At 44.7% G+C, this 18,067-nt stretch overlaps 1 pseudogene; it reads left to right on the top strand.

The window, feature by feature from the left end:
• The first annotated feature begins 800 nt into the window (after positions 1-800).
• Positions 801-2,967, top strand: LOC109296505 (annotated as a pseudogene).
• The last annotated feature ends 15,100 nt before the right edge of the window (positions 2,968-18,067 follow it).

Raw genomic sequence — 18,067 nt, 5'->3', positions numbered from 1 at the left:
AGTTGTATTTTATGTAAAAGTGCCATATGATTGCTCAGAGCTCTAGTATGAAGCTAGAGATAGTCCTGTTGAGACTCTCTGGGTTAAGAGGGGAGAGCAACAAGGGTGATGCTGTGGTGGGTGTCTGCTATAGACCACCAGACCAGGAGGGAGTGGTGGAAGAGGCTTTCTTCAAACAGCTAACAGAAGTTTCCTGATCACAAGCCCTGGTTCTCATGGGGGACTTGAATCACCCTGATGTCTGCTGGGAGTGCAATACACCAGTGCACAGGAAATCCAGGAAGTTTTTGGAGAGTCTTGGGGACAACATCCTGGTGCAAATGCCAAAGCAGCCAACTAGGCGCCATGTTCTTCTTAATGTGGTGCTCGCAAGCAGAGAAGAATTGGTGGGGAATGTAATAACGGATGGCAACTTGGGCAGCAGTGACCACAAGATGACTGAGTTAAGGATCCTCAGGAAAGAAAGGATGGAGAACAGCAGAGTAAGGACCCTGAACTTCAGAAAAGCAAACTTCAACTCACTCAGAAAACTCATGGGCAGGGTCCCCTGGGAAGCCAGTCTGAAGGGGAGAGGAATCCAGGAGAGCTGGCAGTACTTTAAAGAAGCCTTACTGAGAGTGCAGAAACAAACCATCCCAATGTGCAGGAAGACTAGCAAGTATGGCAGAAGACAGGCTTAGTTTAGCAGGGAACTCTTCAGTAAACTAAATCACAAAAAGGAAGCTTCTAAGAAGTGGAAACTTGGACAAATGACTAGGGAGGAATATAAGAGCATTGCTTGGGCATGCAGGGACAAAGTCAGGAAGGCCAACGTGCAGGTGGAGTTGCAGCTAACAAGGGCTATGAAGGGTAACAAAAAGGGTTTCTACAAATATGTTGGTAGCAAGAGAAGGATCAGGGAAAGTGTGCATCCGTTACTGAACTGGGGAGGCAACCTTGTGACAGGATGCAGAAAAAGCTGAAGTGCTCAATGCCTTTTTTGCCTCAGTCTTCACAGGCAAGGTCAGCTCCCAGACTACTGCACTGGGCAGCACAGTTTGGGGAGGAGGTGAGCAGCCACCAGTGGTGAAAGAACAGGTTAGGGACTATTTAGAAAAACTGGACATATACAAGTCCATGGGGCCAGATGGGATGCACCCAAGGGTGCTGAGAGAGTTGGCTGATGTGATTGCAGAGCCATTGGCCATCATCTTTGACAACTCATGGCAATCAGGAGAAGTCCTGGGTGATTGGAAAAGGGCAAACATAGTGCTCATATTTAAGAAAGGGAAAAAGGAGGATCCAGAGAACTACAGACCAGTCAGCTTCACCTCAGTCCCTGGAAAAATCATGGAGCAGATCCTCAGGCAATCCATTTCTAAGCACTCAGAGGAGAAGGTGATTAGGAACAGTCAGCATGGATTCACCAAGGGCAAGTCATGCCTCACCAACTTGATTGCCTTCTGTGATGAGGTGACTGGCTCTGTGGATGCAGGGAGACCAATGGATGTGGTGTACCTTATTTTAACAAGGCTTTTGGTATAGTCTCCAACAATATTTTCACAGGCAAGCTAAGGAAGTACAGGCTGGATGAATGGACTGTAAGGTGGATAGAAAACTGGCTGAAGCATCAGGCATAGAGGATAGTAGTCAATAGCTCAATGTCTAGTTGGCAGCCGGTATCAAGTGGAGTGCCCCAGGGTTCAGCCCTGGGGCCAGTTTTGTACAATGTCTTCAACAATGACCTGGAAGATGGCATAGAGTGCACCCTGAGCAAGTTTGAAATGACACCAAGTTGTGAAGAGTAATAGATACACTGGGGGGTAGTGCTAGGATTCAGAGTGACCTAGACAACTTGGAGGATTGGGCCAAAAGAAATCTCATGAGTTTTAACAAGGACAAGTGCAAAGTCTTGCACTTAGGATAGAAAAATTTCATGCAGCAACACAGGCTGGGGGCTGTCTGGCTGGGCAGCAGCTCTGCAGAAAATGTCCTGGGGGTTACAGTGGGCAATTAGCTGAATGTGAGCCAGCAGTGTGCCCTTGTTGCCAAGAAGGCTAACGGCATACTGGCCTGCATTGGTAGGTGTGTTGCCAGTAGGTCAAGGGAAGTGATTATTCCCCTCTATTCAGCACTAGTGAGGCCACATCTGGAGTACTGTGTCCAGTTTTGGGCCCCCCAATACAGAAAAAATGTGGACAAATTGAAGAGAATCTGGGAAAGGGCAACGAAAATAGTGAGGGCCTGGGACAGATGACATATGAAGTGAGGCTAGGGGAACTGGGCTTATTTAGTCTTAAGAGGAGAAGACTGAGAGGAGATTTAATAGCAACCTTCAACTACCTAAACGGAGGTTCAAAAGTGGATGGCGTTAGACTGTTCTCAGTTGTGGTAGATAACAAAACAAGAAGCAACAGTCTCAAGTTGCAGCAAGGAAAGTTTAGGTTAGATATTAGGAAGAATTTGCTCACTAGGAGGGTAGTAAAATATTGGAACAGGCTACCCAGAGAGGTGGTAGAATCTCCATCCTTGGAGGTTTTCAAGACCTGGCTAGACAAAGCTTTGGCTGGGATGATCTTACTGGGGTGTCCTGCTTTGAGCAGGGGGTTGGACCAGATGACCTCCTGAGGTCCCTTCCAACCCTAATTTTCTATGATTCTGTGATTTACTATTGTAACTGAATATTCTTGCTTTGCACCAGACCCCAATCCTGTTTTGAAGCCTGCTAAGCTTTTGACTTGAGGATGTCTTTTATCAGTGACAACCGTTTGCATTTGTGCACAGAAGTATTTCATTATATCCATTTTGACTGTGCTACACTTCAGCTACAATAAACATCCCTTATCCTTCATTTGGAGGCAAGGTAAAGAAAGGCGTCTGCTCTGATCTCTTCACACCTTTCATACATCTATTCATTTTGACTTTAAGGTTGATACTCCCAATCTTTTCAATCTCAAGTCAAGTACCCATGACAGCAAACATGTTTAAAAAGGTGGATACAAACCACACACTGAGAGTTAACTGGCAGAAGAACAAATATTCATTCAGACAAAGAAAAATAAATGTAAAGAGATTAAGCATTGTCTAATACCCATCTACGATATGCAAATGCAAGAAGGCACACCACTGTGCAAAATCCTGGCCAACAGCAAAAGCATATGTAGGCATTTCTGTATCCCAGGGAGTAGCCAGGCTGCTGGGTGTGATGCTGGCCAAAGAGCATCTGCAGTAGCTTTTATTTTTAGGGGGCCCCCCATGCACAGGTCAGCACCCAGAGCTGGTGCCTAGTCACCCCCTGCTTAGTTACTCTGCTGGTCAGCAACCTGGAACCCAAGTTAACTGCATTTGTGCAGAAAACCTGAAAAGTGCTTCAGTGTGGGGGAGACCAGGGAAGAAAGTTTCCACACTTACCCCTGCAGCCAGTGGATTTTACCCATGGCTCTTGCCCTGGTGTTCTCCCTACATACAAGATATTAGAGAGATGGTCCACAGTCATGGGCCCAGATCTAATTTTTTTGTGTTCACTCCTAAATTTCTTGTGGTTGCAGTGCCCAAGACACTGGTGGTGCCCTTGTTTCTCCTACTGTTTCCTGTGGCATAACATAGGTATTTTTTTTTCTTTTTAATTGGATGCTTCCTGGCTGGGGTGTGCAGGAGGGACTGTAGTGGGAGTGCTTGAGGACCCCTTTGGACAAATGTTGATTCCATGGTTACCTACACAAGAGGCTACATTCAACAGCTGCAAAGGTCTTTTCCAATCCTATGTTGCTACGTTCCTCAGTGTACTTTGGTCTGCCTCCAGCCACATCACTTCCCAAATAACCGCTCTAAAACCTACTCCCCCAAGTACAGTTCCATTATACCAGGGCCAGATTTTTAAGTCAACAATGCTTACGCAGAGCAGCTTGATTTGGTCCTTCATCTTATTGTTTGTGTCAGTGTTTGACAGAGCGTATCACCAGGTGAGTTCATTCTGTTCCGATGAATGTGTGAAATTAAGAAATATCATTCATGGCTTCCAGGAGAACGCAGGGTGGGTCAAAGTGAGAGCTGACAGCTTGCTCTATCTTAGAGACTGAAACAGATGGCAAATACACAGTCAGGTTTGTTTACTTTCTTCTGCGATATTCATCCTACTCCTCCAACGTCAGAAAGGAAACAGATACCTTCACAGGTGAGTTTCCATTTAAGGTCATAGAGCCACTGATTGTGATGTTTGGCAAGTGATATAAATATGTCAGCAGTTCCCTCAGCAGTTTTGCAATGAATGCATACAAACAAAATCTTACATGCATTTGTTGGGAAAAGATAGTAGAGTGACTCGAACATGTGTCAGCAGCTTCCCAGGGCCAGGATTTCAAAGATTAATTCTGGCTATGTGGTGCTATAAAGAGAAGTGCTTGTTTCACAGTTCTTTGCTTAAGATTATACCAACTGAATGCCTAAAGTAGTGGGGAGCAAGAATCTTTGGTAATATATTTTATTAGAAGAGCTATAAAGCTGGGAGAGATTTTAGACAAGCTCTGGAGGGACAAAGCGTCCCCCTTGGATCACTTAGTGGGCAAAGCTGAATTTAAATTAATTTTAATGTGAATTAGTGGGCAAGTTTGGGAGACCTATTGAGCACTACCAGCTGAAATACCATGTTGAGATTAACAATAATTCATGCAGCAACTGGCAATGGATGAATGATTCTCAGAGGCATTTTCTTACATGTGTAAGAAAAGGGAGGAAAAAAGAATCACCACAAAAATGGAAACAACTGAATCAGCTCCTGGGTTTTTGCTGCTGAAGCCAAAGGAAAACACATCATTCACATAAGAAACAGATAATAATATATTTTTCTTCCATGGGGAATCACCTGTTCTGCAATGCAGTGCAATGCCCTGAATACTGAAAGCTTGCATGAACGGATGGACCTGTGATCTGTTACCTCTTCTCAACCTGACAAAAGGATGCAAAGAACTTATACATGTCTGATTAACTAAAGAATCTAAATGATGGAAAAATGACTTTATACCTATATGGAGTTTGTTTATTTCAATAACTTTTGTTTCATCATTCCTGAGAGCCAAATTTCCTAAGGGAATGTTTCTGTTGACTCTCATGAGTGTTGGAGCAGGTGCTAAGTTATTAAAAACTGGGGAAAGTTTTGACCTCAAAGATAAAAAAGAAATACAGCACAACTGTATTTTAAAAGGCCAAATACATCACTTCACTCTGACTATAGAATCTTTTCACTTTGTCCATTTCTACCTGATGGCTGTCTCATGCCTGCATGTGAAAGGAGCAAGAGAAAAGCACCTCATCAAAACTCTAGATATGAAACAGTGAGGAAAAAAGTTGGACCATGGCACACTTTGCAAAAAGACGGTTGTGTTAATCTCTGGTTGTCTTGGCTAAATTTCTTTACAATCTCCTGCATGGAATCTCCTACCATTTAAATGTGGTAAAACAAGGCTAAATCCATCCCTTGTATGAGTATGGATGACTGTAGAGAAAACTTACCTGCGGCAGGAGAAAGGCAGTGGGACGCCATGCCAGCGGCTGGCAACAGCGAAAGTGAAAGTTCAAAATCAAAGGGAAAACCTGCAGTGGAGCTGGGAGGAGCTGGGAACGGCTCCCACATCTGTTTGGGCATGCTTTGTAAGAGCGTGCTGAGGGCGATTGGCCAGATGGCCACTTAGCACCAGGATAAAAAGCCCAGCAGGAAGGAAACTGGGGGAAGAGGAAGTGACATCTCCAACCAGCTTGGAGAGGTCAGGGGGGACCAAAGGTCCTGCAGTGGAGGAGACGTGGTAGCACCCTAGAGGGGGAGACGCAGAAGACAAGTCGGGCCAGTGAGGGCCCAAGGACTCATCTACTAGACTGGCATGGACGGAGGCCAGCAGCAGTGACTGGGACACCTACAGAGACAACAAAGCCAGAGCCCGGACACGGACAATGGGCAACAGGTACCAAACCCAGCGGGGGAGTAACCTGCCAAGGGGACCCGAAGCCCGAGTAGAGCCAGACCCCGCATGAGCCAGGGAGCACCGAAGGGTGGCAGTTGATGCTCGGTGCCAGTGCCATCTGTAGCCCACAGCTGAAGCCCTTGAGAAACTGAGCGTCAGTGAGGGCCAGAACACCAGCCCCAACGGTTAACATCATGGTTGGTGTTAGGCGGGGTGTAGGGGAGGTGGAGCCCCAAGAAGCAGAGGCCGCGAGGACGACTGAGGGGAGGTTCCAGGGGAGATGGGACCAAACACCTTCCTCTTGCTAGAAGACTAATTACCATCAAAGACGTGGCAGGAGAGACCCCTGGGGGAGCTGACCCAAGACCGCTCCCAGTAGCCTGACTGTACAGTCCCGAAGGGAACGGCAGGGCTCAAAGGAGACCCAGAAGTGCGACACTCAGGCAGATAGGCACAGAAAGCTACAATGACAAAGAGCTTAAATTAGGGATAAATTTGGCCCACATTCTTTCCTTTTTGCCCCAAGCTGTTTTGGGTTCAGCTTTCTTGTTTGCTGTTTGGTCTGCCACCTTTTTGCTTCAAAGCGACTGACCATGAGTGATGGAAAGACAGACTGCTACATATATGAGGCTTACAAATCAGTTTGTCAAGTATTTTGGGGTGTCTGGATAAATGGAATAAGTGCTAACTATTATCATGAAATGACCAGCTTAGGCAGTAGATGAATGGACATGACAGACAATGCATAAGACCTTGTCTTATAATAACTTTCTAATGCCAGCCCAAACTGGGTGTTCCATGAGGTGCATGGATGGGTCCCCCCTTACATAATGCTGCAAGCTACTCCCAATAGCCTCTTTACTAGAAAGGTGCACAAAATGCTGCCCTTCTGAAAACAAAAGAGGAAAAGGAACGTGCTGCAGTAAAAAAAATGCCAGGTTCTCCACTGCTTTGTCACCCATTTTTAATGCATTTTATGGTGTGCATTCCCCACTGCTCAGGGAAAATCCTGGACTCAAAACCCATTGCTCAGCAGATCTGGAATGCAGGCTTTTCATTTTCTTGCCACTCCGTTCTTTTTATAGATGCACTGGGCCAAATCCAGAAGTCCTGCTGTATCCTTACGCAAGCAGATTTCCCATTGACCTTAATACAAGCTTTCCCCAAGCAAAGACTGGGCAAAGACTTTGAGATAAAGGCTGTGTGACTCACAAATACTAATGCACATAGGAATAATGTTAGGGCTAGGAACTTCAGATATATAGGACTTTCTGCTTAAAGCTTACCTTTGTCCAGAATAGGAAAGAAGCTCTGGGGATGTGAAGTGGCATGAGAGGGAGATTTCCAGGGTTAAAAATTCAGGACCCAATTCTCCTCTTGCTTCTGTTCATTTTACATCTGTAACCCTGCTTATGTATATATGTTTTTGATCATGTCCTCTGGTACTAGAGCTTTGTTTCACTATGGATTTGTAAGCCCTTGCTGGTATGCAGGGTCATAAGGTTAAGAGCCTGTGTGTGTCTATACCCTGTCCTAAGAGACAGTTGTATGGAGGAGGAGTAAGTTCCCAGATGGATGGGGAGAATTGAGAAGGAAAGCTTCAGGCATAAGACAGAAAGGAGAGCCCTGAGAGACTCCAGTACAGAGTTCCCCTTTGAGGGCATTCTCACTAAGGCTGATAAACCCGCACTGGTGGGAAACAGCTGAAGCTGTCTTACTAAGTGAGACCCAGAGCTGACATCTGGGGCGGGCAGTACACATTAACTGCAAGAACCAGAGCAACAGAGAACCTAGCAACGCATCTCAGCAATGACTTTGCACAGCAATGACTGAGCAGCAATGGCAAACCTAAGCAGCACTCTCAAGTGTTGGTAACATCCCCAAGTTGCAACCCTGAGCACCAAGAGGTGGTGATCCTGAGAGGTAGCAGGCAGTGGACATCTGATCAGCACTCCCCAGAGTGCTGGCTTGTAGTGACAAATCTTCCTCAGCAACCCAGGAAGAAACTCCTCTTTCCACCTGGGCAGAGGAAGGTGGCAACTCCCAGGGTGGGAATTTACAGTTAAAACTAAAGATTTTAAGGTGTTACGGTGTTTGATATTTTGAAGTATTTAATATTTTAACTAGTTTACCATTTTAGGCTATGTGATATTTTGGGGAGTTAAACATTTTGGATAACTAATATTTGATGTATTTAATATTTGAAAACATTGTTGACATTTGCAGTGTTATTTGGGGTGTTGTTTACTAGTTAGGGTACTTTATAGTTTTTATGTTTGATAAGGTTTAGTTATTTTCTTTTTTCCATTTATTAAACTTTTATATTCAGTTCTGTATCCAAACTGCTTGTGAATGGGGAAGTTGTTCTTGTGGGACCCCCTGTACAGGTGAAATTTTCCCAGATTTCCGGATGAGAGCTCAAGCCAAAACCCCCTAAAATTGGACTTGGCCCTTGTAATGCCACCAGGGCTTGACAGAAGGGTTATACACCCCTGTAACTGCATTATCAATGTGAGTGGAACTGCTTTTGATTTACACCTGCATAAATATGAGTAAAAAATCAAACCCTCAGATTCCTGGTGAAGTGAATTCACAATTAAAATGACTGTGGCTTTTACTCTGACACACCAACAGTGCTACTCCTGTCTACATGTGTCCTAAAGCAGGGGGCCTCAGCTTTTCAGGCCCACAGACCAGATGAGTGGCACAAGACCTGTCTGCAGGCTGGATTGGCACAGTTCCCTCCTAGCCCTTCCCACCAGGATTAGCCCCTGGAAACCAACACTGCCCCTGCCTAGTCCTGTGTCCTGGGATCAGCCACTTTATCCAGTACATACAGCCCAGGGCTCCCCATGGGTCCAGAGGTTTGGCAGCAGAGGAGCAGTGGCACTGCTCCTCCACTAACAAATTTGCAGATTCATGGGGATCGTCCCCTGTAGCTGGATGTAATGGTACAGCAGGACAGATTTGGCTCTCAGTTACATCTGGATTGAGCACCCCTATCCTAAAGAGAAAGTTACCATTTTTAGATTGGGCCAGACAAGGGTTTGACTTGGCTTTCTGAGTATGAATTATCACTGGCCCTCTGTGGAGTAAAGTTATGATGACATTTTAAAATCATGACACATGCACAAATCTGAACAACCACCTGCAGACAGAATTTTCATATGGGCAAAAACAATAGTCACAAAAAGGATCCTGCAGGTATTATGTTTACAGGCTAAATGTATATGCATGTATCCAGATATTTTATGTGAGTGTGTATTCACGCAAACATACCCAGGTAGTTCTGACATTTGAAATGTTTTGGCTGATTTAATTAATTAGTGCAAAATTGCAACATTGTGTGGGGGGTAATTTGTTACTGTGTTTGCTGCTCATAGAACAATATATTTGCAATGGTCTCCTTGGAAACCTCTCCCTTCTAGCACTCATTTCTCTGTTAAGAGAGAAATCTTCTCTTCTTGTAGTCAAATACTAGCATTGCAATGATAAATGCAAACAGTGCCTTTGTGTGTCAAGGCTGATGTTCACTTCACTATAAGTCAAATAAATAGATTCAAAAGTTATTAGAAGAGACAGAAGAGCAGGGTTGAAAGTATAAATGGAATGTGGAAGTTGACACCAGTGATGTGTATTTCCTGTAGAACATCATAGGCTGCTGGGACTGCATAGACGATCAGCTCATCATCCCTCAATGTAATCAATCTCCAATTATATAATTTTCCACGGGAAGTTGGAGTCACCAAATCCAGTGCATATAGAGATAATGATCAGGTAATCAGACTTGTTAGAATAGGAACTTCAGATACATAGAACTTTCTTTTTATAGCTTACCTTTGCTCATAATACCCAAGAGGCTCTGGAGGTGAGAACAGAAGCAGAAAATGGCATGAAAGGAAACTTTCAGGGGTTAAAAATTCAGGATCTTTAATTTCACATAGTGGTTAATAAAGTTCCACCTCAAACAGGAGTGAAGAATCTGCACAGGTAAACCTTTCTTCCATCTCCTTCTTCCTATGCCTTTTATTGTAATGATCATGTAGGCCATTTCACTTCACTTAAGGAAGTAATAGCACTAGCTATGCTGCAGAAATGGGCCTGAAACTTCCTGTACTTGAAACCTTTTCATGGGAAAACAAAAGCCTGAAGAAATTCTCTAGATTAGTTCATCATAAAGTAGTGGCTACCTCCACAGGGTTAGCACAAACAGTACGAAATGTCAAACACACCACAGATATCTAGCACAGTGGGGTCCTAGGCTGTAATTGTGGTTCTGAGATGCTTCTGCAAAGATAACAGAAACTTCCCCACTGTACTCTCAAACTAGACTAAAGGTGCAATAGTAATTTACTTTAAAAGAAAACGCAACTCTAAACCCATATGTTCCAGTTAAGTAAAACGAAACAAGTCCTGAGTCCAAACTAAAGCCTTTCTGTCACAATTTGTTGGAGGGTGACAATCTGCAGTTTCACTAGTACAAAGCTACAGTTTGGGCTGATGAACCTCTATCAGACTGGGAAGACAGGCTCCCCTAGGGATTGTTCTAACATAAGCTGGTACCACAATATAAAATTCAGCCATAGCAAGGGAGGTGTAAATTATCTGTGTGTCTGAAAGTTCATTATACGTGGTATTTTATCCATGTCTTAATGTTAAAATAACCATGGAATGGGAAAGTCTCTGGTACATTCTCTTACGCAGTGCTTCACCTGAAGACATTGATATGGAAAAAGACCAAAAGGCACTTTTGACTGTGGAGAGATGCAAAGTATAGAAGAATGCTATATATGTGCATATGTGTGTGTATATATATGTGTATATGTATATATGTGACTAAGAGTCAGAACTAGCGCATGTGGTACAATCATAGGTGGCTCTAGGATTTTGAAAAGGAGGGTGCAGGTGGTCTGGTGCAGCATATAACACAACATATATTTTTCTCCAGTTAAAGAAAAACTATAAACTTTAATAGTATGGGAGGGGGCTAGCACTAATAATTCAGTTTAAGATCAAAGCAAAAACAAATATAACTATTGGAATGTGCACTTGATTTGCTAGAATACATATAAAGCTAAAAAACCAAACAAACTAGGCAAAAAAGCCAAAAGACGTTGTATCATTAGTCCTGTAGTCATTATAATTAAATATGCATCTCTTATTCAGATTTGTAAAACACAATCTAGCCTTCTTGAGCATCTTGACACTGCCTCCAATACTTCACCGTCAGTCATATTTTTACACTTGAGTTAGCATTACCACACCTGAATTTCAGCTACAGCTGAAACAGTCTGCAGAGCTATAAAAAAGAAGAGAGACATTACCTGGAATGGCTATTAGACAGCAACATTGCAGAAGAAAGGATAGTTTGAGTAGTGGAACATCAAGACCCCTAAAAAGGATAGAGTCATTAACACCTGCAAAGTGAAGAGTGATTAGCAGGAATCAGGTAGATGATAACAAGCCATGAAGTCAATTAAGTCCCTCAGCACTGCCTGAATATAAATGCTTCTGCACCTCTCAGGAGTTGGTTTTGAAGTTTGGATGGAACAGGAATGAAAGGGGGGTGTAATTGTACCACTATAGCCCCCCTTATCCCACGACCCTGGCTACAGTCACATTTATTAGGCCTACTTTGCTTTCCTCAGCAGATCATCTGAAATGACATGATACAGGGACATGGAAGGGGTCAATAACAAAATATCTTTCCATTTCAGTAGTAATTCAAGCCCCTCCCTGTCCTATACTGGGCACTGCAAATTGAATCAAATACAAGTAATCTTGCCAAACATACCTCCCATGAGAAAGGACAGTGGTGGTGTTCACTCCCTTGGTTCCAGAGCTGTGCCCGTGCAGGCTCTAGCAGCCGCTGTGCTGATGAGTCAATGAGTTCAGAGAGCTCACTGCAGGAGCACCACACAGCTTTGGAGGGGGTGGGGAAGTACAGCTGCACTCCCTGCACCTCCCCCTGGAACCGCCCATGGGCTCTGTACATTGAAATGGATGTGTGGAAGCAAGCATACTAGCTCTTGTAATGTAAAATTGAAAACTGCTTGTTATACAAAGAGAATCAACGCAACTGGAATATGAGTTTGTTACAAGCAGTACCATAACTGACTGCTGATACGAACAAGGACCAAGCAAATAAAAACCACCATGTTGCCTAAATATACAAGAGTTGTAAATAATTCCCTAAACTCACTCATATAAAAAAAACTATAAAGCTAGCTCTTGAAAAATAGGTGTACATAATACTACAGATCAGGAATGTTAAACAAGTTCCACAAACCAGATCTGTTCTGTAGAGATCTATGATTCAGCCCCTGGGTCTTGAACTAACCTCACATGTTGCATGTGGCTCATGGAGCTGGTCTGGCACACTGGCTGGATCTAATGCTGTAGGTGCTGCAGACAGCATAGGGGGTTGCGGCCAGGGTGTATGCTGCATGTAGTGCCTGCACTGGATCAGCCCTGTGCACTGGTTCCAGGGCTGGTCTGGATCACGTTATGTTGGAACCAGGGTGCAATTCCATGCAGCTTATGCCTGTGCCAAACCTGTATACCACATGCAGAGAGAACACCAGAGTGGGGCCAGTGTGTGCTATACATGGCATGTGGGTCTGGACCAGCTACATGTAGTGCACACAGAACAGGTGTAGCCCAGTTCAACCCACAGACTGGTCCAACAACCCTCATCCAGTCTGTGATACCCCTATCATAGATGATACCTGGGTGCATGTTTTTAGGGAGTTTATCACTATAACTGTGTCTCTTAACTAATCCAAAATGTCTCTGTTGACTGATAGACAGAGAAGCCCAAATTCTATTGTATTTTATGTGCATAAATGGCACTTACCCAGCTGCCAAAGTAGCATTTTTGGTACTTAGGTAAAGTTTTTGATTCTATTACTGTCTATTACCTGTGCAGTACTCTCTCACTGTCTACTCTTAGTGGCCTTTCTTCCTCCTCTGCTTCCCCTTCTCTCAAGTCAAATTGTTCATCCTGCTCTCTTTTCCTCAGTTTCTCCCACATCCTTCTTCTGCTGTTTGGACTATTCAAGCTCATTTTTTAACGATCCCCTTGAGTGTTCACTCTTAGTCTTATTTATGTCAGCGGGAGTAGTGCTGGGCCTCAAGACTCACCAGATCTGTGGCCTTTGTCACTGGAGCAGATGGCTTTTTTCTAATGTTGGAAAACTTTTTTGGCTGTTCCAGAGTTTGCAAATGATTTATAGTTTGCCTGATATATGTTGCTTATGATTTATAATTTACACAATTTAAAACAACTGTCAAGTAACTTAGGCCCAGGTATTTACATGAATCCAGACTTGGCACATCTCACAGATTTATCATATAAGAGATTCCTTGAAAGCAATATTGTTCTTCTGAGCTCTGTGCTCTTACCCCATGGCTATATCCCAGGTGGTTTCTCTCTCACTGAACCACAGATCAAGAGAACAGAGTGTGTGCAGAGATGAGTGGAGCAATTAGCAGAGGAAGAAGCCCTGCATTAAATCTGGCACTGAGAAAAACAAAACAGCTAAACAAAACAGTTTGAATGAAGACAGCAAGTACCCCAAAAAGCATTTGAGGAGGAATCTACCCTCCCTCACAGGCACCTGAGTTTTTGGAATTAATACTTACTTTAAACCTCAAAACAGCTTTTTAAAAAAATGTATTTGTACATGTAGGCCTACATCCTGTTTGCACTTAAGTTAATGGGAGTTTTGCTGCTGACAGTAAAGACCAAAGGATATAGTCCTTAAAAAATATTGTCAACTAAATTGTATTGATATTTACACGGCGTTAGTTGACTAGAAAAGAAATGTCCAGAGCAGCTTCTATTTCATCAATATTAATATCCTTTCAAATTAAGATCAAAGCAGAATGTTTTAGTCTCCTAGGGTTGATTGTGCTTTGAAGATACATTTTACATCCTAAAAGTTCAGAAAATGAATGGCTGATGTTACTGAAAGTAACTGTGCTGTGTATTGTTGAAATTCAAATAAGATTCTAAATATCCAAACTATCTGGGACTTACGCATGCAGTTTGGTAATTTCAGATCCTCTATGTATTTAGAATGCACAAGGCTCATATAATTTTGACTTCCTTCTACAGAGGTCAGCTGTGACACAAAACCAAGGAAGACTTAACTGTAGTGACAGAAGTACGTCTCTGTGTGACACCGTTATTCATGAACCCTGTAGAAAAAAAAATCTAAAAAATGCACAGTACATTGATTGATTCTTGATCTCTGTGCTTGTTAATAATGCATTTATGTTTACCTGACAGATAAAGCAAAGGTCTTGTTGCTATGCTGAACACGACACTCTCAGTTCTGTGTGGACAGCAGCAATGATGTGCACTAAGTTCCTACGCAGAGGGCACATCTATGCATACCAGTAAGGTGAAGCAATAAATTCCAGTGCATATCTCTCCTGTGTTTATTGCTCCCAGGTGTAGTGTCTACACATGTGCCAGGGGCCACAGCACATTGAGCTGCGTTGGAGTAGCCCCAGGCTGGCAGAAGGCCCCTGCCAGCCTGGGACTACTCCCTGCCGGGCAGTCACTAGGTATGAGTGTGCGCCCCTATGTCCCGCTGACATTCACGGGTCCCCTCAGGGTAGCTGCACCCCTTATGGTCAATCTGGGTGAGGTCTGGTGCCCTTTCTCCCCGTCTGCCACGACTTTGATAATAAGATGTTTATGAAAGGGAGGCGGTGACTACCCGTCCTACACCCGGATCAGCCGTCGGGGCTGCCTCAGTGCCCAAAGCCTCAGGATAAAGCAACAAAGGGACCCACGCAAAACCAATTTATTTACCCTCTTCTTATTTTATTTTACTTTTTTTGTTTGGGGTTAACTGAAATCTTATGGCTTGGTCTTTTTCTGCCTTTGGGATGTCGTCGAAGTCCAGTCCCGGATGGCTGGGGCGTCGTTGCCTCTTGGAGCCTGCCAACGGCTTGCTCTCTGCCCAGGATTCCTTCTGGGTACCTTGTTGCTTATGCCTATGCCGGCCTTATTTGGCGGCGCCTGGTGCTTAACAAGGAGGGGAACTCCCTCTTCCCCAATCAGCTGGTATTGGAAAAGCAGCTGTCTCAGCTCGTCGTCTTTCTGCCTACTACTGATCCGGTCGAGGGACCCCCTTTTGGGGCACATGATCCACCCCCTTTGCACACCCGCGTGGAGGGATGCCGGGTCCCAATCCGGGTTCTCGAGCAGGCGCCGAGAACATCAAAAGGAAAAAACCCAAAACCCCACAGCAGCCAGTTCAGGCGGATCCACTGCCTCTGCTGTTTCCAGGGTCTCTCCCCACTTTGCCTTCCTCCACCTCTTCACCCCCACAGCAGGGGTATTACCCCCTCCTCGGAGTCCAACCAGGGACTCACCCAGCTGTGACCGCCTTCCTCCTGTATCTCCGGCTCCTGGACTTCTCTCTTCTCCTCTCCCCCGGCTCCCTTTTCCGCCCCCAGATATTGCCCACACTGCAGCTTAGCCCCAATCTGCTTTACCTGGTGAGGAGGTAAAGCCGGGCAGGTGCGGATGGGAAGCTCCCGTCGCAGCGTGGATGTCCAGGTCTGGTGAGACCTGTGCTCCCGGCCAGGGTTGAACTTCAAGCAAGTATCCTTTGGGCTCTCACACTCCCCCCGACTCAGCGTGCTGCAGAGGGTCCAAGTGGAGCACAAGAGTGCTCTGGTGTGCAGCTAGCCAGCAGGCAGCTCCTGTACTGAAGCACCCTCATGCTCCAGCCAGCTGCCTCAGCGTCTACATGTGCAGTGCTCTGGAGTAAAAAATTCTATGGCACGATAGTACTTGTATTTACAAGTACTACCCTGCTGTGGAGTTTGCTAGTTTACTCCAGCCTAATAGCCCTGCACATGTAGCCACAAGACATTTACTGCCGATGCTCTGCAGTAAACATCTCATGTTGATGCACCCAGTAAGACAGACATCACACTGAAACAGGGAGATCTGCTCAAGTGTCTTGTATTTATTACGTCTCCTAAGAGCAATAAGGGGTGTGATTAGAAATCAGGCCCACATTCTATGTATAGCTATAGTACAATTCTGGGACAACTCTGGGGTGTAAGGGCCAGTAGGTATAGGGACCAGACCAGTTTTAGAAGTTTACACTGCTTGTTGGGCTCTGCACTGTGATTAGTGTGTTTCGTAGGTTCCCGTGATGACCAGATAGGACCAGGACCAGGTTTTGTCTCTTCAGGACCAGGTTTTGCTCTCTTCAGTCTAAGCATATGTCCAGATACTTGTGGAGTAATTTTGGGGGGGCGGACGGATGGATACATAACTGCTTTTCTGTGTTGGATTGATAAGGTTTACTTGTCTACATAACTATGAGTCTTGCTAGGATGGTATGTTTTCAGTGGAAAATAGATGATCTATTTTCTCTATTAGCAGAAATGTTATAATTCCAGGCCTCTTCCTTGCCTTTTGCTAACCTACCTTTTTTGATGGGGATGCACTTGCATCTCATTGACTGTGCTTATATAGATTTGTTTTTAAATAAATGGAAAAAAAAATATTAATAATTGCTGCCTCTCCACAGAAAACACACATTGTTAGTATGTGAAAAACCTATTGAAATAGATATTAACATTTAAAGTTAAAATCATTGTAGAGATTTCAGAATTTCTCAATACATAGGACACCACTAGATGAATAATAACCCCATACACATCTAGTACATCACATTTCAGGGTTTTATAACTCTGAAATAGGTTGGTAATTACCTCCATTAACGAAAGTTAGGATTTTCACATACATCTATCTTCCTGGAAGCTGACCCTTTAAGAAAAATAGTAACTATTGTGAGAGACAGGCAGAAATTGCAAGACTGGGCAAGAGAACATGTTAGCTATCCATTTTTTGATAAACTAAATATCCACTAAATTATGCATGTTCTGTTAGACAGAATATGTACATGTAAAAGCATACTGGGGCCTAACTTATTTATTGTATAGCTCCACTGAAGTCAGCAGCTACTAACATTCTGAGGATGCATATGCATAAAACCAAGAGGCAACATGGGGTTTTCCATTCCCCCTCTCCTCCCCACCCTTTTGTACTGGCTGGAAGGTGGCTCTTCCATTGGATTGCCCTCTTGTGGCAAAAGTCTGAACTAGCGGACTGAGTTGGGGCAGTCAGGCAGTTGGTGCTTAAGAACAAGTACACGCATAAAAAGGAAACCCAGCTTCAGGCAAAATGCCCCATCCTTCAGTTGAAAATCAGAGGTGAAATCAAACTACAGACCATGTGGCCTGAATTTCTGGGATCCATATAAAATAAGGATAGGAATATATGCCATATGTGTATTTTGTGTAAACAAAATTTGGGACTAGTTAGAGAGAATTTGTGTGACACTTTGAGGCCTGTGATATACAGAGGACCAGACCAGAGGATCTAGTGATCCTTTCTGGATTTAATTTTTATGAAGTTATAGATATTGGATAATATTCACTAGAGATGTACTGATACATCTATTAAAAAAATTGAGTGTATCAGAAATTGGCCTGATGTGGCTGATAATTTGGCCAGTAAATGCCCATGCGTGTGTGCAGCCACAACCCAGCATATAGGCAGCCAGGAGCACAGCCCAGCAGCTTGGAGAGCCGCGTGAGGCTGGTAAGTCTGTTGTAGTAGAAGGGGAGGGGGGAAATAAGGGGTGTGCAGATTAAGGCCCCCATGGTGAGGAAGGGAGTGGGGTGGGGGCAGTGGCTGGGGCAGGTGCAGCCCAGCCGGGGCAAGGCAGGCAGTGGGGCAGACCCGCAGCTCATCCTGGGGGTGCAAGTCGTGGGCAGCTCTCACCACTGTGTGCACCTCGGGAGGTGCACCCCTGGATCTGTGTGGGGTATAGGTGGGGTGGACTGCCACTGTAGGCTGAGGCCAGGGCTGTGCCAGGCTCTTCCTGACATGTTGGGGGAGGGGTTGGGCCAGGTTGTGCTTGGGGCAGGAGGCAGTAGCACTGGGAGGGGGGACTATGGGAGGCTATAGTGAATTCTGGGGTGGCTGCAGCCCCCACTCCCATAGACCCCTCCCAGCACTGCCGCCACCTGCCCTGAGCACGACCTGGCCCTGCCCCTGCCAGGAAGAGCCTGGCGCAGCCCTGGCCCCAGCC

Source organism: Gavialis gangeticus, unplaced genomic scaffold, assembly GCF_001723915.1.
Source record: "Gavialis gangeticus isolate Ggan-Ray unplaced genomic scaffold, GavGan_comp1, whole genome shotgun sequence".
Taxonomy (NCBI): Eukaryota; Metazoa; Chordata; order Crocodylia; family Gavialidae; genus Gavialis; species Gavialis gangeticus.
This window is presented reverse-complemented; position numbering and strand designations above follow the sequence as displayed.